This window comes from Gorilla gorilla, chromosome 1 (genome assembly GCF_029281585.2).
Source record: "Gorilla gorilla gorilla isolate KB3781 chromosome 1, NHGRI_mGorGor1-v2.1_pri, whole genome shotgun sequence".
NCBI lineage: Eukaryota > Metazoa > Chordata > Mammalia > Primates > Hominidae > Gorilla > Gorilla gorilla.
The window spans coordinates 58,535,606-58,556,561 of record NC_073224.2 but is presented as its reverse complement, the minus strand read 5'-3'; the positions used below and the strand labels follow the sequence as shown (position 1 = coordinate 58,556,561).

General features: G+C 36.1%; 1 protein-coding gene across 3 annotated transcripts in view; it reads left to right on the top strand.

Moving 5' to 3' along the window:
• The window catches only part of NEK7 (NIMA related kinase 7), a 165,750-nt gene that overhangs the window by 53,706 nt on the left and 91,088 nt on the right, over positions 1 to 20,956 (top strand). For 2 of the 3 annotated variants that reach the window (XM_055378634.2, XM_063709790.1), the window contains exon 2: positions 10,133 to 10,244. The exons of the other annotated variant lie outside the window; for it this stretch is intronic. The gene's annotated coding sequence lies outside the window, so the exon portion shown is untranslated. The remainder of the gene's footprint in view (positions 1 to 10,132; positions 10,245 to 20,956) is intronic. 3 annotated transcript variants of the gene reach the window in all.

Sequence of the window (20,956 nt, the reverse complement as noted above, 5' to 3'; positions counted from 1 at the left end):
ATGTATTTCTTTGTGTCTATTAGGTTGTTAATAAAGTTAAGACAAAATTACTCTGCTTTATGAAGAGAACTATGGGGTTAACATTAAAGTAGGATTAGGTCTTCTAATTCTTTTCCAGTTCTGTGGTTTTATTATTTTATATTTGGATTATCATTTTTAACTTATTTCTTTGTTGAGAATACTTTAAAAAAGCTTTTAGCAATGAGTGGCAGGAAACAGATTCCAGAACCTTATTATTATAGGAAATTATGTATCAGATGAAGAACACTACAGTTATCATTGTTACAAAAGAATGAAATATGAAAACCCTATACACAATTCTCTTTTCCATTGATTACACTCACAGATTACATAGTTTTAAATCTTTATGAGATCTCAGGCCATTCCTAATGGGTCATTCTGATTTGTGATGTGTGTGTACACATGTGCTTAGTTTTCATTATTTTGAGGTGTTTTAATATTTATAGGGATTTATAGTATCCAAAGTAGCATACATAATATTTTTAGGAGACAATTTTAGCATAAGATTGAAGAAAGTATAAAAAATAATAGGTTATTGAATTAGAACAGTGATTGAAGAATTTGAAAAATGTTTTATTTTCTGGTGTTAATAATATAGTTCTAATGGGAAAAAAATGCAGTTTTTTTTTTTGCAAGATGGCGGACTGGAGGCATCGTTAGCATGCCTTTTCCACTTCGAAAGACAAAACTGTGTGTAAAGATTCATGCTGTGAACTTTTTTCCAAGAAGCAACACAGGAACTTAACAGAAAAACTGAAAGAAACCACAGACCTTTTGAAAGACGCAGTGGACAGCAGCACCATGAACTGAATGGAAAACTGTCTTCAGACTGTGACACACATTCCCGCAGGGGAGCAGGACAATCCAGGCCATAGGGGAAGGCCTTAACCCTACCCAGTCCTGGAGCTGATGAACTGAGCAATGGGAAGTCTATGAGAAGGAAAGGCATTCCGATGTGTCTTGTGTGCATTCCCAGACTCCAGTGGGGTGGGAGCGAAGCCATTCCTGATCCTGTCTCACAGGGGACCTCACGGAAGTCAGCCAGCTAACTCAGGCTCCGGTCACAGGTTGAGAGAAGCTCCCAACTGAGATTTGTGTAGGGATGAACCTCACTGGCTGTAACCGATGAGCAAACGAAAGGTGTGCTGTAGCCACAGGTGCAGGAGCTGGATGCCCCTGTGTCACTGGTGTTGGACCAGGAGAGTCATCACCTGAAAGCCAAAGGGCATATGGCCTGGGGGCAGTTTTGTGTGCTGCCTGGAATTCAGCTAGCCACTATTAGCAAAACACTGCGGGTGTGAGACCTGCCTTGCCACATACCTGGGAGCAGAGTGGGACTTACTGCCGCCTGCTAATCCCCACTCCCAATGGGGATTCTTTTGTGCAGTAGAGGCAGCTGCACTCCTGCCTTGAACATTACCCCGCCAGCAGCCAGGGAACTGCCCTCTGACCCCACTGGGGCCACTGCTTGTGCCTGCACGTGGGGAGCCAGAGCATGGACTTGCCTGACCCAGCCCACACCTGGTTTTGCTCCTCTATCTGCCTTTGTAGGGTAACACAATGGACAGGGACATTTGGGAGCTCCATGGCCCAGCCCATTGCCTGAAATACCAGAGTACCACCCCAACATAAGGCAAGCAGAAAATCTGCTGTTACCACTATGGCTGATCCTCTTTTGCAAGTGCCACCTCCCGGCTGGAGGCCAACCAGCACAGTCCATTTCAACATCTGCAGCCACAAAAAACACAGCACTTAGGAAGAAGAAAACATTTGCATGACCTCAGCTGTCATTGCCTGAGTCATTCTGGCTAACCAGGAGATCTTGAGTCTCTCCACCTGCCCAATACCTTACTGTTACAGTTGGTATTTGACAAAGCCAACACACTAAGGCTCTTTCTAACCAAGGAAATCTCAGTATCTACATCTTCCCGCCCACTCCCATCAGAGCTGGTGTGGTACCCACTGCTGGGAGACTAGAGGACAGGTCACACCTCTGGATTCCTTGCAGACATTCCACAGCACCAATCTGGAGTGGGATAGCATCACTTGACCGAGAGTCACAGAAGGATTCACAGTAGTCTGGCCTTTAGGGACTGTTAATCTTAAGGGAAGGGGGAGTGTACCACATTAAGGGAGCACCCTGTGGGACAAAAGAAACCAGATTGCAGGCCTTGAGCCTCTGAACTTTACACTAGTGGAAAGTTTCAGCAGAGGCACAGATGCAGTGCTGGGCTCAGTGGGGAAAGTCTGCAGCTCTACCCCAACAGTCAGGAAGCCCTTGTGCTTGTGAAGGGTCTTGGAGAAGGGGGCTTGTTCTCCCCTTTGCCTACCACTGCAGAAACAGCTGGGGCTTCTCCCACAGGAGCTCAGCGTAGGTGCATCTGTGGACAGCCTTCCTGGAACACTTCAGGGTTACTGTATCCTCAGAGGAGGAGCACTCTCCTCATTCAGGCTTGTATGAGAGATAGAGTCACAACCCCTCTCTACATGGAACATCAGCATTCCTGCAGATGAAAAGAGGTGCCTGTCTGATCTCAATAGCCAGAACACTGGGTTAGGAGTGTTACTGGGAGGTGGGTCGCTTTCCTGCTGGCCTGGAAGGACGGCTGTGGTGCCTTCCTTCTTTCCCCTTGAAAGATGTCAGTGGATTTCACTGAGCACTTCCCCAGCCACCTCTGTCAAGGGTGGGACCTCTGCCCACCATTGGGATATTGCTTTTATCACTGGCTTTAGCTACAGGCAGTTTTACCCATGGGCATGTCCTACTAGCCTAAAGCCTGAACTGTTCAACCCAGTGTATAAAATATTGGAGAAAAAAATTTAAAAAGTGCACATCACTGGGGACTGAAATAGGCTTCATGAGACCTCAGCTATTCCGGCCCCGCGGGAGTCAGTGAATCTGCTCATACACCCGGCACATTGCTACTACAACCACCATCTGAGAAAGCCAGCATCTTGCACAAAGATTCTCTGTAACCAAGGAATTCACACAGTCTTTGCCACTGAAAGCCCCCAGAGCTGAAGCTAGATGACAATAAAGTCACATCCTCAAGGGGGAAATAAAACCCAATTGAATAAAAAATAAATACAAAAATAATTAGTAAAAATAGTTTACCCAGATGAGAAGGAACCTGAAAAATAATTGTGGCAATATGAAAAAATAGGGTTCTATAACACCCCTAAAAGATCACAGTAACTTTCCAGCAGTGGATCCAAATCAAGATGAGATCTTCGAAATACCAGGCAAAGAATTCAAAAGGTTGATTATTAAGTTACTCAAGGAGATACAAGAGAGAGATGCAAACCAACATAAGTTTTAAAAACTATTCTGGATATGGATGAAAAATGTTCTAAAGAGATGGATATTTTAATGAAAAATCAATCAGAACTTCTGGAAAAGAAAGACACATTTAGGGAACTACAAAATGCAATGGAAAGTTTTAACAACAGACTAGATCAAGTAGAAGAAAGAATTTCAGAGCTTGAAGCAAGGCTTTCAAATTAACCCAGTCAGACAAAAATAAAGGACAAAGAATCAAAAGGAATGAACAAAGTCTCCAAGAAGTATGGGATTATATAAAATGGCCAAACCTAAGAATTATAGTTATTTCTGAAGGAGAAGAAAAAACAAAGTTTGGAAAACCTATTTGAGGGAATAGTTGAGGAAAACTTCTCTGGCTTTATTAGATATTTAGAAATCTAAATACAAGAAGCTCAAAGAACTCCTGGGAGACTTATTACAAGAAGAATATCATCAAGGCATATAGTCATTAGGCTACCTAAAGTCAATGTGAAAAAAAGAATTCTAATAATGGTAAGACAAAAGCATCAGGTAACCTACAATGGAAACCGTATTAGATGAACAGCAGAGTTCTCAGCAGAAACCTTATAGGCCAGAAGGGATTGGGTCCTATCTTTAGTCTCCTTAAAAAGAATAACTGACAGCCAAGAATTTTGTATTGAGCAAAGCTAGTTTTTATAAATGAAGGAGAAAGTCTTTCTCAGACACACAAATGCTGAAGGAATTTGTCAATACTAGACCAGCCGTACAAGAAATTCTAAAAGGAATTCTAAATCTTGAAACAAAAGGTTGATATGCATGAGAATGGAAACCCCTGAAAGCATAAAGTTCACAAGGTTTATAAAACAATAACAAAATGAAGAGAACAAAGTCACTAGGTAACAACATGATGACTGGAACAGTACCTCACATCTCAATATTTATATTGAATGTAAATGGTTTAAATGCTCCACATAAAACAAGCTTGTCCAATCCACATCCCATGCACTACGTGTTGCCTAGGATATCTTTGAATGCAGCCCAACACAAATTCTTAAACTTTCTTAAAACATTATAAGATATTTTTGCATTTTTATTTTATTTATTTTTATTTTGCTCATCAGCTATCGTTAGTTTATGTGTGGCCCAAGACAATTCTTCTTCTGTTGTGGCCTAAGTAAGCCAAAAGATTGGACACCTCTTACCTAAAAGATACAGATTGGCAGAATGGATAAAATATCAAAAGCCAAATAAGTATTGATTTCAGGAGACACACCTAACACATGAGGATTCTTATGGACTTAAGGTAAAGGAGTGGAAAAAGATATTTCATGCAAATGGAAACTAAAAGCGAGCAGGAATAGTTATTCTTTTATCAGATAAAACAATCTTTAAAGCAGTAACAGTAAAAAAATATAAAAAAATCATTATAGGATGACAGAAGGGATCAATTCAACAAGAAGATATAACAATCCTAAACATATATGTGCCCAACTCTGGAGTACCCAGATTCATAAAGCAATACCACTAGATTAAAGAAAAGAGATAGCAACACAACAGTAGTTGGGACTTTAACACTCCACTGACAGTGCTAGACAGATCACTGAAGCAGAAATTTAACAAAGAAACACTGGACTTCAACTGCTCTCTAGAACAAATGAACACTGTAAACAAATGAACCTAATAGATATTCACAGAACATTCTACCCAAGAACTGCAGAATATACGTTTTTCTCATCAGCACAAGGTATAACACATTCTCCAAGATAGACCATATGATAGGCCACAAAATGAGTCTCAATAAATTTATAAAAATAGAAATCACATCAATTATATTCTCAGACCACAGCAAAATAAAACTAGAAATCAATTCCAGAGGGAACCATCAAAACTGTATAAATACATGGAAATTAAACAATCTGCTTCTGAATGATTTTTGGGTTAACCATGAGATCAAGATGGAAATTTAAAAATTTTTCAAAATGAATGATAACAGTGGCACAAGTTATCAACATCTCTAGGATACAGCAAAGACAGTGTTAAGAGGAAAGTTTATAGCACTAAATATCTATATCAAAAAGTCTGAAAGATCACAAATTGGCAACCCAATGTCACACCTTCTTCTTAGAGAAACAAGAACAAACCAAACCCAAGCTAGCAGAGGAAAAGAAGTAACAAAGATCAGGGCAGAACTAAATGAAATTGGAACAAACAAACAAGCAAAAGCACAAAAGATCAGTGAAACAAAAAGCTGGTTATTTGAAAAGATAAACAAAATCAATAGGCCACTAGCTAGATTAACCAAGAAAAGAAGAGAGAAGATCCAAATAAGCTCAATTAAAAGTAAAACTGGAGACAATTACAATCAATATCACAGAAATACAAAAGATCATTTGACATTACTATGAACACCTTTATATGCAGAAACTAGAAAACATAGAGGAAATTGATAATTTCCTAGAAAAAGACAACCCTTCTAGATTGAATCAGGAAGAAATAGAAATTCTGAACAGACCAATCACAAGCAGTGAGAGTGAATCACTCATTAAGAAACCAAAACCAACTGCCAAGAAAAATAAGCCCAGGGCCACATAGATTCACAGCCAAATTCTACCAGACATTCAAGGAAGAATTAGTACAAGTGTACTGAAACTATTTCTAAAGATTGAGAAGGAGGGAATCCTCCTGAACTCATTTTATGAAGCTAGTATCACCCTGATATCAAAGCCAGGAAAGGGCATAACTGAAAAAGTAAACTGCAGACCAGTATCTGTAAAACACAGATGCAAAAATCCTCAACAGAGTGTTAGCAAACCAAACTCAACAGCACGTAAAAAGAAATAAAAATTCACCATGATCAAGTGGGTTGCAGGGATGGTTCAACACGTGCAAGTCAATAAATGTGATAGATCACATGAACAGAATTGAAAACAAAACCGTATAATCATCTCAGTAGATGCAGAAAAAGCATTTGATAAAAGCCAGCATCTCCTTATGATAAAAACCCTCAACAAACTAGGCATAAAGAAACATACCTCAAAATAATAAAAACCATATATGACAAACCCACAGCCAACATCATATTGAATGGGACAGAGTTAAAAGCATTCCCCCTAAGAACTGGAACAAGATAGGAATGCCTACTTTCACCATTTCTATTCAACATAGTACTTGAAGACTTAGCCCGAGCTATCAGGCAAGAGACGGAAATAAAGGACATCCAAATTGGAAAAGAGGAAGCCAAACTATCTCTGTATGCTGATTATATGATCTTATACCTAGAAAACCCTAAAGACTCCTCCAAAACACTCCTAGATCTGATAAATGAATTAAATATCAGGTTACAAAATCAATGTACAGAAATCAGTAACACTGCTATACACCAACAATGAACAGGTTAATAATCAAATCAAGAACACAATCCGTTTTTACAATAGCTACAAAAAAAAAAAAAAAAAAGCCCCAAGCCTAGGAATATACTTAACCAAGTAGGTGAAAGATCTCTACAAGGAGAACTGCAAAACACTGCTGAAATAAATAAAACAAATGGAAATACATCCCATGCTCAGGGATTGAAAGAATCAATATTGTGAAAATGACCATACTGCCCAAAGCAATCCTATGAAATTCCTATGAAAATACCAATATCATTTTCACAGAATTAGGAAAAACAATCCTCAAATTTATGTGGAACCAAAAAGCCGAAATTGCTAAAGCAATCCTAAGCAAAAAGCATAAGTCTGGAAGCATTACATTACCTGACTTCAAATCATACTACAAGGCTGTAGTAATCCAAGCTGCATGGTACTGGTATAAAAGTAGATGCAAAGACTAATGGAACAGAATAGAGAACCTCGAAATAAAGACAGACACTTAAAACTAACTGATCTTCGACAAAGAATACAAAAACATGAATTGGGAAATAGACAACCTATTTGATAAATGGCGCTGGGAAAATTGGATAGCCACATGTAGAAGAATGAAACTGGATCCCGTTCTCTTACTATATTACAAAAGTTAACTCAAAATGGATTAAGATTTAAATCCAAGACCTGAAACTATAAAAATTCTAGAAGAAAACCTAAGAAAAACTCTTCTGGACATTGATCTAGGCAAAGAATTTATGATAAAGACTCCAAAAACAAATGCAACAAAAACAAAAATAAATAAATGGGAACAAATTAAATTAAAAAGCTTCTACACAGCAAAAGAAATAATCATCAGAATAGACAACCTGTAGAATGGGAGAAAATATTTGCAAATTATGAACCCAACAAAAGACTGATATGCGGAATATACAAATAAATCAGCAAGAAAAAAATACAATTAAAAGATTGGCAAAAAAAAGCATGAATAGACATTTCTCAAAAGAAGATATACAAGTGGCCAACAAATATGAAAAAAAATGCTCAACATCACTTATCATCAGGAAAATACAAATTAAAACCACAATGAGATACCACCTTACCCCAGCCAGAATGGCCCTTATTTAAAAAGTCAAAAAGCCATAGATTCTGGCATGGATATGGTGAAAAAGGAACACTTATACACTGCTGGTGGGAATGTGAAGTAGTACCACCTCTATGGAAAACAATATGGAAATATTTCAAAGAACTCAAAGTTAATCCACTATTTGATCTAGTAATTCCACTGATGGGTGTCTACCCAAAGGAAAAGAAGTCACTGTATCAAAGAAACACTTGCACGTGTATGTTTATTACAGCACAATTTATAATTGCAAAGAAATGGAATCAACCTAAGTACCCCTCAACTGATGAATGTATAAAGAAAATATTGGTGTGTGTGTGTATATATGTTTTACATATATCTATTAAATTTATGTATATTTTACATAAAAATGTTTATAATTTTCTATTTTTATATATAATTAATATATTAAAATATGTGTATATATATGTGTGTATGTTTGTGTGTGTATATATATATGTGTGTGTGTAGAATACTACTCAGCTGTAAAAAAGAATGAAATAATGTCTTCTGCAAAAACTTGGATGGAACTGGAGGGCATTATTCTAAATGAAGTAAATGAGGAATCAAAAACCAAATACTGCATGTTCTTACTTATAATTGGGAGCTAAACTGTGGGTACACAAAGGCATACAGTGTGAATTAATGGACATTGGAGACTCAGAATGGGGAAGGGTGGGAGGGATGTGAGGGATGAAAAACTACTTTTTGGGTATAGTATATACTATACTATATATATATACTATAGTATATATATACTATATATATATAGTATATATACTATATATAGTATATATATAGTATGTATACTATATATAGTATATATATATAGTATGTATAGTATATATAGTATATATATAGTATGTATAGTATATATAGTATATATAGTATATATATAGTATGTATATATATAGTATATATATATAGTATATATATAGTATATATACTATAGTATATACTATTCCGGTGGCAGGTGCATTAAAATCCTAGACTTCACCACTGTACACACATTTTAAAACATCATTATTGTATAAAATAAGTATATAGAATTTTTATTTGTCGATTAAAATAAGTTGAAGCAATTCAGGGTTTATATTTTTGGCAGGAATATCACAGAGGTGATGTTTTCTGCTAAGTGCATTGTATTTGGAGGCACCTATCTGCATGTCCCATTACTGGTGATGCTAACTTTTGATTATTTGGCTAATGTGATGTCTGCCAGGCTCTCTACTATGAAATCACTCTTTTTCCCTTTGTAATTAATATGTGCTTTTTTGGGGGGGGGTGGGAAATACTGTGAGACACTGTAAAAACTTTGCTGCACTAATCATCCATTGATGATTCTTGCCTGAATCAGTTATTTCTGTGATGACTGGCAAATACTGATTTTTAAATCCCATTGTTCTTGCTTTATTAGGTGGCATTCTTTTGTAAGAAGTAGGTTCCCCCTTTTCACTATTTATTAATTTATATTGTTATTAACTCATAGGTTCTTACTTTATTTAATGGATTATAATTTGTTACTCTCAAATTGTACCAAATGTGGCCGATGGGAACCCATTCAAGCTGGCTTTTATGTCTTTTTGACATGTCCACATTGTTCTTTGAATACTACCTTGTCTTTGGCACAACAAAATGTTTCAGACTCAGCTTGTACTTTCTCAGCCTGAGTTCTAGAACCAATCATCTCTCCAAAGAGCCCTAATTCCTTTAAATGGAGAAGGGCTTTAAACACCAAGATTGGTATTAGGTTAGTTTAATGTGTTTAACTATAAATGTTGAGACTGGGATACTAGAAACATTCATCGTTCTTTTCAAAGATCTGATAGTTATCCTAGTAGTTCTTAAAAACTCATTCATCATAACACAGAAATGTTAAGAATGAACTATCAACTCTAAGCACTTATATTTTTGCATTGTCTGATATCGACATGTCACTTGCTTGATTATGGGAAGTACTGGATGACTCAGTTAAATGGAGGCAAGAGAGTGAGGTCAGGAATATTCCTGCTGAATGGTGACTTGGGGCCAAGAAAAATATTAGTTCTGGATTTGAGTGTTCAGACTCTGCCAAGTATCAGTCACCATCAAGTTTCCATGATACCCTTTCATTTTTTAGGTATCACATGTACATACAGCTCAGTCAATAATTTTCCTTTGGATGGGAGTAGTGTTGCTACTTAAATATGATTGATCCTCTTTTTTTGTTATTTATGAGCTCTAGTTGTAATCAATGAAATGTCTTATTAATATTCTCAGAATATTTAAATGGTACATATAAGTAGAAGGAATATTGAAGAGTTTTTGAATAACCTTGAAGATTGAAAAGACACTTTATTTCAGGAAAAGGAAACTATTAATAAGCTTGGACGAATATGCTTCAACTCTAGAATTCTGAAAAAAATCAGAAAACTAAAAACTTCTGAAGCTCTATTTGAAATCTCTCTTCAAATTGGTAAGCACATATTTTGATACTTAAGATTTCATACTGTGTCAATAATTCATTTTAGGGAAACTTTGATAGCATCATGGAATTATTACTTGGAAGCATAAAGAGGAAGTCTATTTAAATAATCTTTGGAAACATAAAGAGGAAGTCCATTTGAACAACTAGAATCTATGGATATTCTTGGTTAAATTGGATTTACGTTACATTTTAAATTAAAAGTTGAGTTTGAAAGATTATGAGATTGACCAGTCTTTAAATCTTTCTTCATTAAGTATATATAGAATGAAGTATTTTTCTTTGGTTTAACATTCTTTAATATAATTAATTTTTTTCTGCCTAAAGACCAGTTATAAAGTTTTTTTGACAAAAATTATGATCACAGGTAAAATGCACCAATGATTTTTCTTAAAAACATATTTTTAAGCCTCATTAAAAAAACTTATATTACACATTTTAATACTATATAATTGGCCAAGAATCAGATTAATGCTTTGAAATGTATATTGGTTTATTTTAAGTCAATTTCTGCAAAATAAATTTTCAAAGATTAAATGCACTGAAGATGTCTACAGATGTAGATTAAAGCTTCTTATTTTGATTAAGATTTTAGCTAAGGTAAATATGTTAGCTGTAGTTTTTCAATTCAAATGGTATTTAGGGAAAAGTGTATACTTAGCATGATTTAATTTGCTGATAATTATCTTAGGATTTTAGCTTTAGAAAAATTAACTTATTAAATATGGGAACTAGGAAAGGCATTATTTTCATTTAGGGAACTGTGTTATAATGTTATTTCAGTTTTTAAATGAAGATAGTTATCTAGTATAATGTTATCTAGTATAGTGTCATTGAGAACTGTATCATTTGTAATATATACAGTATATTGTACTTTGTTTAATAGTTTTCTTATCAGGGTCATATGAATTATGAAAATTCAGTCCACTGGCAAGCAGATCTGATGTCTTAAAACTAAACGGTTTTGTCATTTAATTAGCGCTTGTGTCTGATATTCAGATTCCTAATTTTGTTCTTTTATTTTCCATGAAATATGTGACCATATGCAATAATAAGATAAGAAGATTGTTTTACTTTAATGTGTATTGGGTTTCTGGATATATGTGAAAATATTTGTAGTACTTAAAAGATTTGGAGTTACCATAATATGCTTAAGAGAACTTTTTTCAATCACATTAAAAAGCTTTAGGTGATAAACAACTAATTGGTTTGAGATTTTCAAGACAATATATTGAACTCCCCTTCCCCCAAAGAAATTTGAATATTATAAAACTGTTCTGTATGGTTTTTCTCCTAATAATTTACAGTTAGGTTTTTCTGTGTGAATCTCATTCTGTACTTTGTCCTTCCTGACACCTGCCCTGTTTTTATTTCCCTTCTATTACCTACTTTCGACGCTGGTACCACCACGTGCTGTTTCCCCCAAGCTAAAATCGTGGAATCATTTTTAACTTCCATTTTCCATCACCCACCATATCTAATCAGTCACAAGTCCTAAAAGTCAAAACAAGCAATGCTAACATCGATCCTCTATTCTCCATTTCCTTTCATGTTTTATTCATTCAACGATGTTTATCGAGTGTCCATTATATGCCAGGTACTTGCTGATGAATACAGCAGGGAACAAAATGACAGTCTCGCCCTCTGCTACTTATAGCAGAGGAGATAAACACAATAAAAAAGTAAATAATAAGACAATTACAAATTGTTATAATTGCTGTGCAGAAACTAAAGAGTGAAGATGAGAATCAAGCGGGGGGCGGGGGTGGATGGGGGCCGCACACTACTTTGGCGAGGGCAGTTAGGGTAGAGCTGATTTTGAACCAGCCATTCGGGAATTCTGGGCCTAGAGGATAGCAAATACAAAGGCCTGATGCCAGAAAGGATTTCACAGGTTTCAAGAACAGAAAGGAGTTCAGTGCTGATGGAAGGCATTCATTGAGAGAGACTGGGCTGGAAATGTGGGAGAGGCAGGCAGGAGTTTACTTACAGAATTGTACTGTGTTTCAGAAAAGAGTTTGAATTTTATTCTAAGAACAATGAGAGTGTTATAATTTGATTTATGTTTTCAAAATATCACTTTGGAGAGAATGGTAGAAAAAGAGAGATCAATTAGTAGGCTATTATGGTAGTCCCAGGTGGAGACATGATGATAACTTGTAGGGTAGTATTAGTGGTAATGGAGGAACATGAACAAATTTCAGATATATTTTGGAAGTAGAACAAATGATGCGTACTGATGTGTTGGATGTAGGGAGCAAGTTTCATTTTAAAATGTCCTTGATGAAGTGGTAAAAGAGTATTATTCTTATCAAATGTCAACTTTTGAGTATATGTCTTTTAATATGATGTGTGAAATGGGAAGTATGCTTAAAGTTCTACTGCAGCAAATCAAAGTTGTCTCAAGGAAAAGCATTTGTGCAGTTGTGCAGCAAGGTGAGTAGCTACCGTTTTCGTGGAACACCATGTTTACTTGAAAGCAAGACAATATTCAGACAGGCATTTCATAGATATTTTTAGGAAAACGAACTGCTGCCTATCCTTTAAAGGAAAACAACTGACGTTACTTGTTGTTAATGATATTTGAACTTTTAAAGTAAAAATTAGAGTTTTGGGAAACCTGTATTCATCAGTATGACCTTGACATCTTCTTGGTATTTAAAGACTTTTTGGATGAGATTAGTGGTGATGTTGATTAATGTGATTTTTTTAATGGTATAATGAAATAGCCAACATTTAGAAGATCTAAATAACTCAGTGGACTAAAAATTTTCAGATGACCAATGTAAAAATCTTGTAGAATAAAGATCTTTGCAAAGGGCAAGATAGACCATTGGATTTTAAGAGTATGAAAGCTCATTGAAATAATTTGAGTCTGCACACTGAAGTTTGGGAACCTGCCACCTGTCAAATTTGGTATAGTATGAAAGAAGAATACAGTGATATGAAATGGTTATTGAAATGCTTCTCTTTTTTTCACCTATACATTTGTGGAAGGACAGATTTTTTAATATATAGCCATGTGCCACATAATGATGCTTTATGGACTGCATATAAAACTTATGGTTTCTTAAGATTATAATGAAGATGAAAAATTCCTATTGCCTAGTGATATCATAGGTATTATAATGTTTGTAGTGCAATGCATTACCTTTTCCATGTTTAGATACACAAATACCACTGTGTTCGAGTTGTCCATAGTATTCAGTATAATAACATGCTATACAGGTTTGTAGCCTAAGAGCAATAGGTTATACCATATAGTGTAGGTGTGTAGTAGGCTATACCATCTAGGTTTGTGGAAGTACACTCCATGATGTTCATACAATGACAAAATCAACTAAGAATATATTTCACAGCACATGTCCTCTTCGTTGAGCGACATACGTCTGTACTTCAACCAAAACAATGTGTCTCAACAGATTGAATGCAGAAACGTTTTCTATGAGGATAGACATTAAGTTTGCAAAATGTAAAACAATGCTTCCTTTCTAACTAATTTTTGGAAAATGTAGCTATTTATTTTATATATATATACATAAAATGGGCTTATGTTATTGGTAAATAAATTAGTATGTATTTTTAAAATTTCTGAGTTTTAATTTCCAAAATGGAGATGGAGAATATAGTTGGATATAACCCACATAAACAAAAGGCCTTTTAGAGACCTCAGGTAAAGAAATGTGGAGACCTAAAAGTTTGAGAATTGTGGAACTGGGTCAATTGAGTAGATGGTGATACATGTAGAAATAAAAAAAAGATTGGAGGAAAAGTAAGTTTTGTAGTGCATGAGAGGTGGAATGCTTTATTCTGGTGGAAACACCAAGTGGACAGTTGGATATAGGTGTTTATAGTTCAGATTTCAGGATAGATGCCTGCAGTGAAGATACAAATTTCAGAGTAATCATATAACAGTAGTAGTCAAGGCCATGATCCTGGCCAGGCATGGTGGCTCACGCCTGAAATCTCAGCACTTTGGGAGGCTGAGGTGGGAGGATCACTTGAGCCTAGGAGTACAAGACTAGCCTGGGCCACATAGTGAGACCCCATCTCTACAAAAAATAAAAATTAAAAAATTATAAAAAAATTTAAAGGACATTATTCTGGATGACTTGAGAAGCGTGTAGGTTACAAAAAAAAATTCAGGTCTTGGAGCACTCCAGCATATATATAAGTTAAATAGAAAAGGGAACTTAGAATAGCTACGAGAGGAACCAGGACAATGTGAAGAACAGAACACTTCAGGAAAATGGGTTAGTCGTGTTGAAAGCTGGTGGGGGATGAGTAAGAGGACCCTCATGATGGCTCTCGTCATCTCTTGTCTGTATTGGTGCAGTAGCCTGTTAACTGGCTTTCTTGCTTGTGGTTGTGCCCCTCTGTCCTATTGCTAAAAAGATTGTCTTTCAAAGATAGTGAACTTCTCTCTCTCTCAGCTACTTAAAACCTAACAATACCTCTGTCATATCAAATGGATATCATAATTTTTTTCCATGAACTGACACTTGTCTATTTTTAGATTAATCTTTTGCTACTAACTCCCCACCCACCGTCTCCCACAACTCACCAACTTTAGTTTGAAATTACTTATAAAGTGGTGTGTACTATACTTTTTACTGTTTTGATGTGTTCTTTCCTCTTCTCAGAATTCCTCTCTTCCCTAGCTCATCTTTTCCTATTCATTATTTAAAACCCAATTCAGGCAGCACCTTCTTTGGGGAGTGTTTTTTTGTTTTTTGTTTTTTTTTTTGCTCGAAGATTGGTTGCCAGATTTGTTGAATGTGATGATAGTTTTTCATCATTGATTTTATACTTAATTTGTAGCAATAATTACTTGATTTTTCTTGACATGTGTACGTGCATTCATTCATTAAATAAATATTCCTTCAGCCACCTATTTTGTACCAGGTATTGACGTAAGCACTGGTGATACAGCTGTGGATGACACAAATGTGTCCCTGCAACATGGAATTTACAATCTGGAAGATTGAATACATATTAACATATTTTATATATTAAAATATATTTTTCTTTCATTTACGAAAGGATTAGTGGTACGAGATAAACTATTTGGTGTTCCGAGGGCATGATAAGTAATGGTGTTAAATCAATATGTAAACATTGACATATTCTATAATAACATTAAGAACCCACTGAAGTCTGGGTGTGATGGCTCACCCCTGTAATCCCAGCACTTTGGGAGGCCAAGGCGGGTGGATCACCTGAGGTCAGGAGTTCCAGACCAGCCTGACCAACATGGTAAAACCCTATCTCTACTAAAAATACAAAATTTAGCTGGGCGTGGTGGCGTACGCCTGTAATCCTAGCTACTCAAGAGGTTGAGGCAGGAGAATCACTTGAACCCAGGAGGCAGAGGTTGCAGTGAGCCGAGATCATGCCGCTGCACTCCAGCCTGGGCGACACAGCGATATTGCGTCTCAAAAAAAAAAAAACAAAACCCACTTACACATGGAATTATGTTAAATATATTATGCAAATAATTTTTATTCATCGTACTTACTGTAATATGTATATGTTTTCATCCACAGTTCCTGCCTCATAACTCCATAATGCTTGTTATAGCCTTTTGTTCTAATATTGGGGTTCCTCAGGGCTCAGAAGGAGTCCTCAGAAAACAATCTCTCTCTGTGACCTTCTCCTGCCCTTTCACCTCCTTCTTTCTCTCCTGAAGGCAGGAGTCTTCCCCTACCTTTCTGTCTTGTAGATGGCCATAAAGAAATTCTCTGACCTGCTTTGTCTGATTGTAGGTCTTTTTTTTTAATTATTATACTTTAAGTTTTAGGGTACATATACACAATGTGCAGGTTAGTTACATATGTATACATGTGCCATGTTGGTGTGCTGCACCCATTAACTTGTCATTTAACATTAGGTATATCTCCTAATGCTATTCCTTCCCCCTCCCCCACCCCCCAACAGGCCCCGGTGTGTGATGTTCCCCTTCCTGTGTCCATGTGTTCTCATTGTTCAATTCCCACCTATGAGTGAGAACATGCAGTGTTTGGTTTTTTGTCCTTGCGATAGTTTGCTGAGAATGATGGTTTCCAGCTTCATCTGTGTCCCTACAAAGGACATGAACTCATCCTTTTTTATGACTGCATAGTATTTCACGGTATATATGTGCCACATTTTCTTAATCCAGTCTATCATTGTTGGGCATTTGGGTTGGTTCCAAGTCTTTGCTATTGTGAATAATGCCGCAATAAACATACATGTGCATGTGTCTTCATAGCAGCATGATTTATAATCCTTTGGGTATATACCCAGTAATGGGATGGCTGGGTCAAATGGTATTTCTAGTTCTAGATCCCTGAGGAATCGCCACACTGACTTCCACAATGGTTGAACTAGTTTACAGTCCCACCAACAGTGTAAAAGTGTTCCTATTTCTCCACATCCTCTCCAGCACCTGTTGTTTCCTGACTTTTTAATGATTGCCATTTTAACTGGTGTGAGATGGTATCTCATTGTGGTTTTGATTTGCATTTCTCTGATGGCCAGTGATGGTGAGCATTTTTTCATGTGTTTTTTGGCTGCATAAATGTCTTCTTTTGAGAAGTGTCTGTTCATGTCCTTCGCCCACTTTTTGATGGGGTTGTTTGTTTTTTTCTTGTAAATTTGTTTGAGTTCATTGTAGATTCTGGATATTAGCCTTTGTCAGATGAGTAGGTTGCGAAAATTTTCTCCCATTTTGTAGGTTGCCTGTTCACTCTGATGGTAGTTTCTTTTGCTGTGCAGAAGCTCTTCAGTTTAATTAGATCCCATTTGTCAATTTTGGCTTTTGTTGCCATTGCTTTTGGTGTTTTAGACATGAAGTCCTTGCCCACGCCTATGTCCTGAATGGTATTGCCTAGGTTTTCTTCTAGGGTTTTTATGGTTTCAGGTCTAACATTTAAGTCTTTAATCCATCTTGAATTAATGTTTGTATAAGGTGTAAGGAAGGGATCCAGTTTCAGCTTTCTACCTACTGCTAGCCAGTTTCCCCAGCACCATTTATTAAATAGGGAATCCTTTCCCCATTTCTTGTTTTTGTCAGGTTTGTCAAAGATCAGATGGTTGTAGATATGCAGCATTATTTCTGAGGGCTCTGTTCTGTTCCACTGGTCTATATCTCTGTTTTGGTACCAGTACCATGCTGTTTTGGTTACTGTAGCCTTGTAGTATAGTTTGAAGTCAGGTAGCGTGATGCCTCCAGTTTTGTTCTTTTGGCTCAGGATTGACTTGGCGATGTGGGCTCTTTTTTGGTTCCATATGAACTTGAAAGTAGTTTTTTCCAATTCTGTGAAGAAAGTCATTGGTAGCTTGATGGGGATGGCATTGAATCTATAAATTACCTTGGGCAGTATGGCCATTTTCATGATATTGATTCTTCCTACCCATGAGCATGGAATGTTCTTCCATTTCTTTGTATCCTCTTTTATTTCATTGAACAGTGGTTTGTAGTTCTCCTTGAAGAGGTACTTCATGTCCCTTGTAAGTTGGATTCCTAGGTACTTTATTCTCTTTGAAGCAATTGTGAATGGGAGTTCACTCATGATTTGGCTCTCTGTTTGTCTGTTATTGGTGTATAAGAATGCTTATGATTTTTGTACATTGATTTTGTGTCCTGAGACTTTGCTGAAGTTGCCTATCAGCTTAAGGAGATTTTGGGCTGAGACAGTGGGGTTTCTAGATATACAATCATGTCATCTGCAAACAGGGACAATTTGACTTCCTCTTTTCCTAATTAAATACCCTTTATTTCTTTCTCCTGCGTGATTGCCCTGGCCAGAACTTCCAACACTATGTTGAATAGGAGTGGTGAGAGAGGGCATCCCTGTCTTGTGCCCGTTTTCAAAGGGAATGCTTCCAGTTTTTGCCCATTCAGTATGATTGTAGGTCTTAACACCATTTCAGAAGGCGTTCTCCCCCATACTCTGGGGAAAGGAATGCTGCATAAAGAGGCCAAGAAGAAGCTGAACAGACAGGCCTGGCTGGGTTTTCCCACTCAGTCTGTTAGTATTTGATCATATCTTTTTTGTCCAGTCACATTTCTGTATGGTTGTCAGTCATGCCTAGCCAATGAAATCTCCACAAAAGGCCCAAGTGCCCGGGTTCAGGGTGCTTCTGGATAGCTGAACACATTGGAGGTTCCTGGAGTGTGGTGTTTCTGGGGAGGGCGTGGAAGCTCTGCACCCCTTCCCTCATAGTTGCCCCATGCATCTCTCTATCCTTATGCTTTGTAATATTCTTTATAATAGACTGGTAAACGTATTTCCCCTCCTGAGGTCTGTGAGCCGCTCTGTCAAATAAATCAAACCCAGATAGGGGGTCAGGGGAACCCCAACTTGACGTGGGTTGGTCAGAAGTTCCAGAGGCTTGGACTGTGACTGGTGGAAAGGGCGCGATGGTCTTGTGGGACTGAGCCCTTAACATGTGGGATCTGGTGCTATCTCCAGGAAGATAGTGTTGGAATTGGATTGGAGGAAACCCAGCTGGTGTCCACTGCAGAACTGATTATTTGCTTGATGTGTGGAGAGAAACCTTTACACATTTGGTCACAGAAGTCTTATTGTGATTGTTGAATGAGAGCAGAGGAAAAACACAGTTTGTGTCTTTTTTCACTCTTTTTAAGTTCACATTCAATATGAGAAATTTATTCAGAATTTTATATCTGAGCAGAGTCTCCTTGACCTTCTTTATGGGATACTGTATAAATGAGTTCTTTATGTAGATTTTTAGAGTAAAACACTTTAAGTTTCTTTGAGTTTTATGTTTCTTTTTTCATGATTTTATTTGCTTAGACATTGTCATGTATCAGTAGCTATAGCAAAACCACTTTATTATAACCTACTACAGAATTTCTCAAAATGTCTTCTTTGGATCAGTCAGACTATGGGATATTTTAAAATGTCACACAAAGAAAGCAAAGCAAAGAAACGAAACTTAAGAAACTTTTACTAATTGCAGGCCTGCTTGGATCTTTTACTGTGCTATTCACTATGACTCTTCAAGAGAGATTCATATAAAAAATGTTATTTCATAGGGGTCTTTGACCAAGAAACTTTTTCTTTTCTTTACGGAATATCTTGTGAAACTGTCTGTGGGACACCAGGTATGAAATGTTGATTTTAATATTGGATTTCATGCTAAAAGGTATTTGGATTCACTTCTAGGATTATCCTTTATCCTCCTCCCCACCTTGAATCCAATACTGCATAAACATGATTATTTATCATGACCAAGTGGGGTTCATCCCACAAATGAATATTGCTTTAATATTCAAAATTGAATCAATATAATTCAACATTTTAACAGATTAAAAAAGAAAAAACATGTAATCATTTCAAGATACACACATTTTTTAATAAAAATCTAACATCTATTCTTTGTAAAAACTTTCAGCAAACAATAGAAGAGAATTATCAACCTGATAAATCAGGGCATGTATAAAAAATGTATAGCTAACATAATACTTACTGGTGACAGATTTAATACGTGTTTCCTAAGATTAGGAAAAAGGAAAGGATGTCTGCTCTCTACTTCTATTCATTGTACTGGATGTTCTATCTATTGCAGTAAGGCAAAAAACTACAGAAAAGCTACTTGGACTAATAAGGAAGTTTAGGAATTTTGCAAGATACAGGGTCAATATACAAAAAACGTTTTATTCCTATATACTAACAATCAGAAAATTGAATTAAAAAACCCCACCATTTACAGTAGTATCAAAAAATATAAAACACTTAGGAAATAATCTGAAAAAAGATGTGAAAGACCAGTATAATGAAACTGGAAGCCATTATTGAAAGAAAGTTAAATGAGGTAGTCTGTGTTCATGGGTTTGAAGACCCCATATTATTAAGATGTCAATTCTCCCCAAATTGATCTTTAAGGTCATCGTAATCCCAATCAAAATCCCAGCAGTCTTTTTTTAGAAAATCAAAATAGGCAGATCGACTTTACAATTCGTATTAAAACCAGACACATAATTAAGTAGATATCAAGACTTTATAATAAGCTATAGTAATTAATACTATAGTTTTATATAGAGTAGTAATAGTACAGTGTAGTAGGTACACTGTAGGGCAGTAGTACACTGTATAGTGTACTATTGTTAGTGCAAATAAATAGACAAGTGGAACAGCAAAGAAAGTGCAGATACATATATGTGTGTGTGTATATACGTGTATGTGTGTATATATATATATATAAAAACACATGATCATTTGGTATATGACAAAGATGACACAGCAGCAGTGCAGTGTGGTAAAGGATAATTTTTTCAATATATCATTTGAGGTCAGTTGGATATCCATAAAGAAAAACAAAGATTGACTTTGCCTTATATCATAAAAAAACTTAATTCCAGATGGTTTGTAGATCTAAATATTAAAGGTTAAAAAATAAAGCTTACATTAGAAAATAATATGAGCACTTAGAGTAGAAAAATAATTCATAAATAGTACACAAAGCATTAATCATAAAGAAAAAGTTTAAATACTTAGACCACATTAAAATTATGAATTTCTATTCATTAGTTCATGGAAAGATACCATTGGGAAGGTTTTAGAAAGACAAGTCACAGGGTAGAGGAAGAAATTCGTAATACAAATGAACCATGCCCAGAATATTTGTATTGGTTTTTAAGAGTATGATGAAGTGAAGATGTGTTTTAGTTGTTCCATCAGTTAATCCCATTTAAA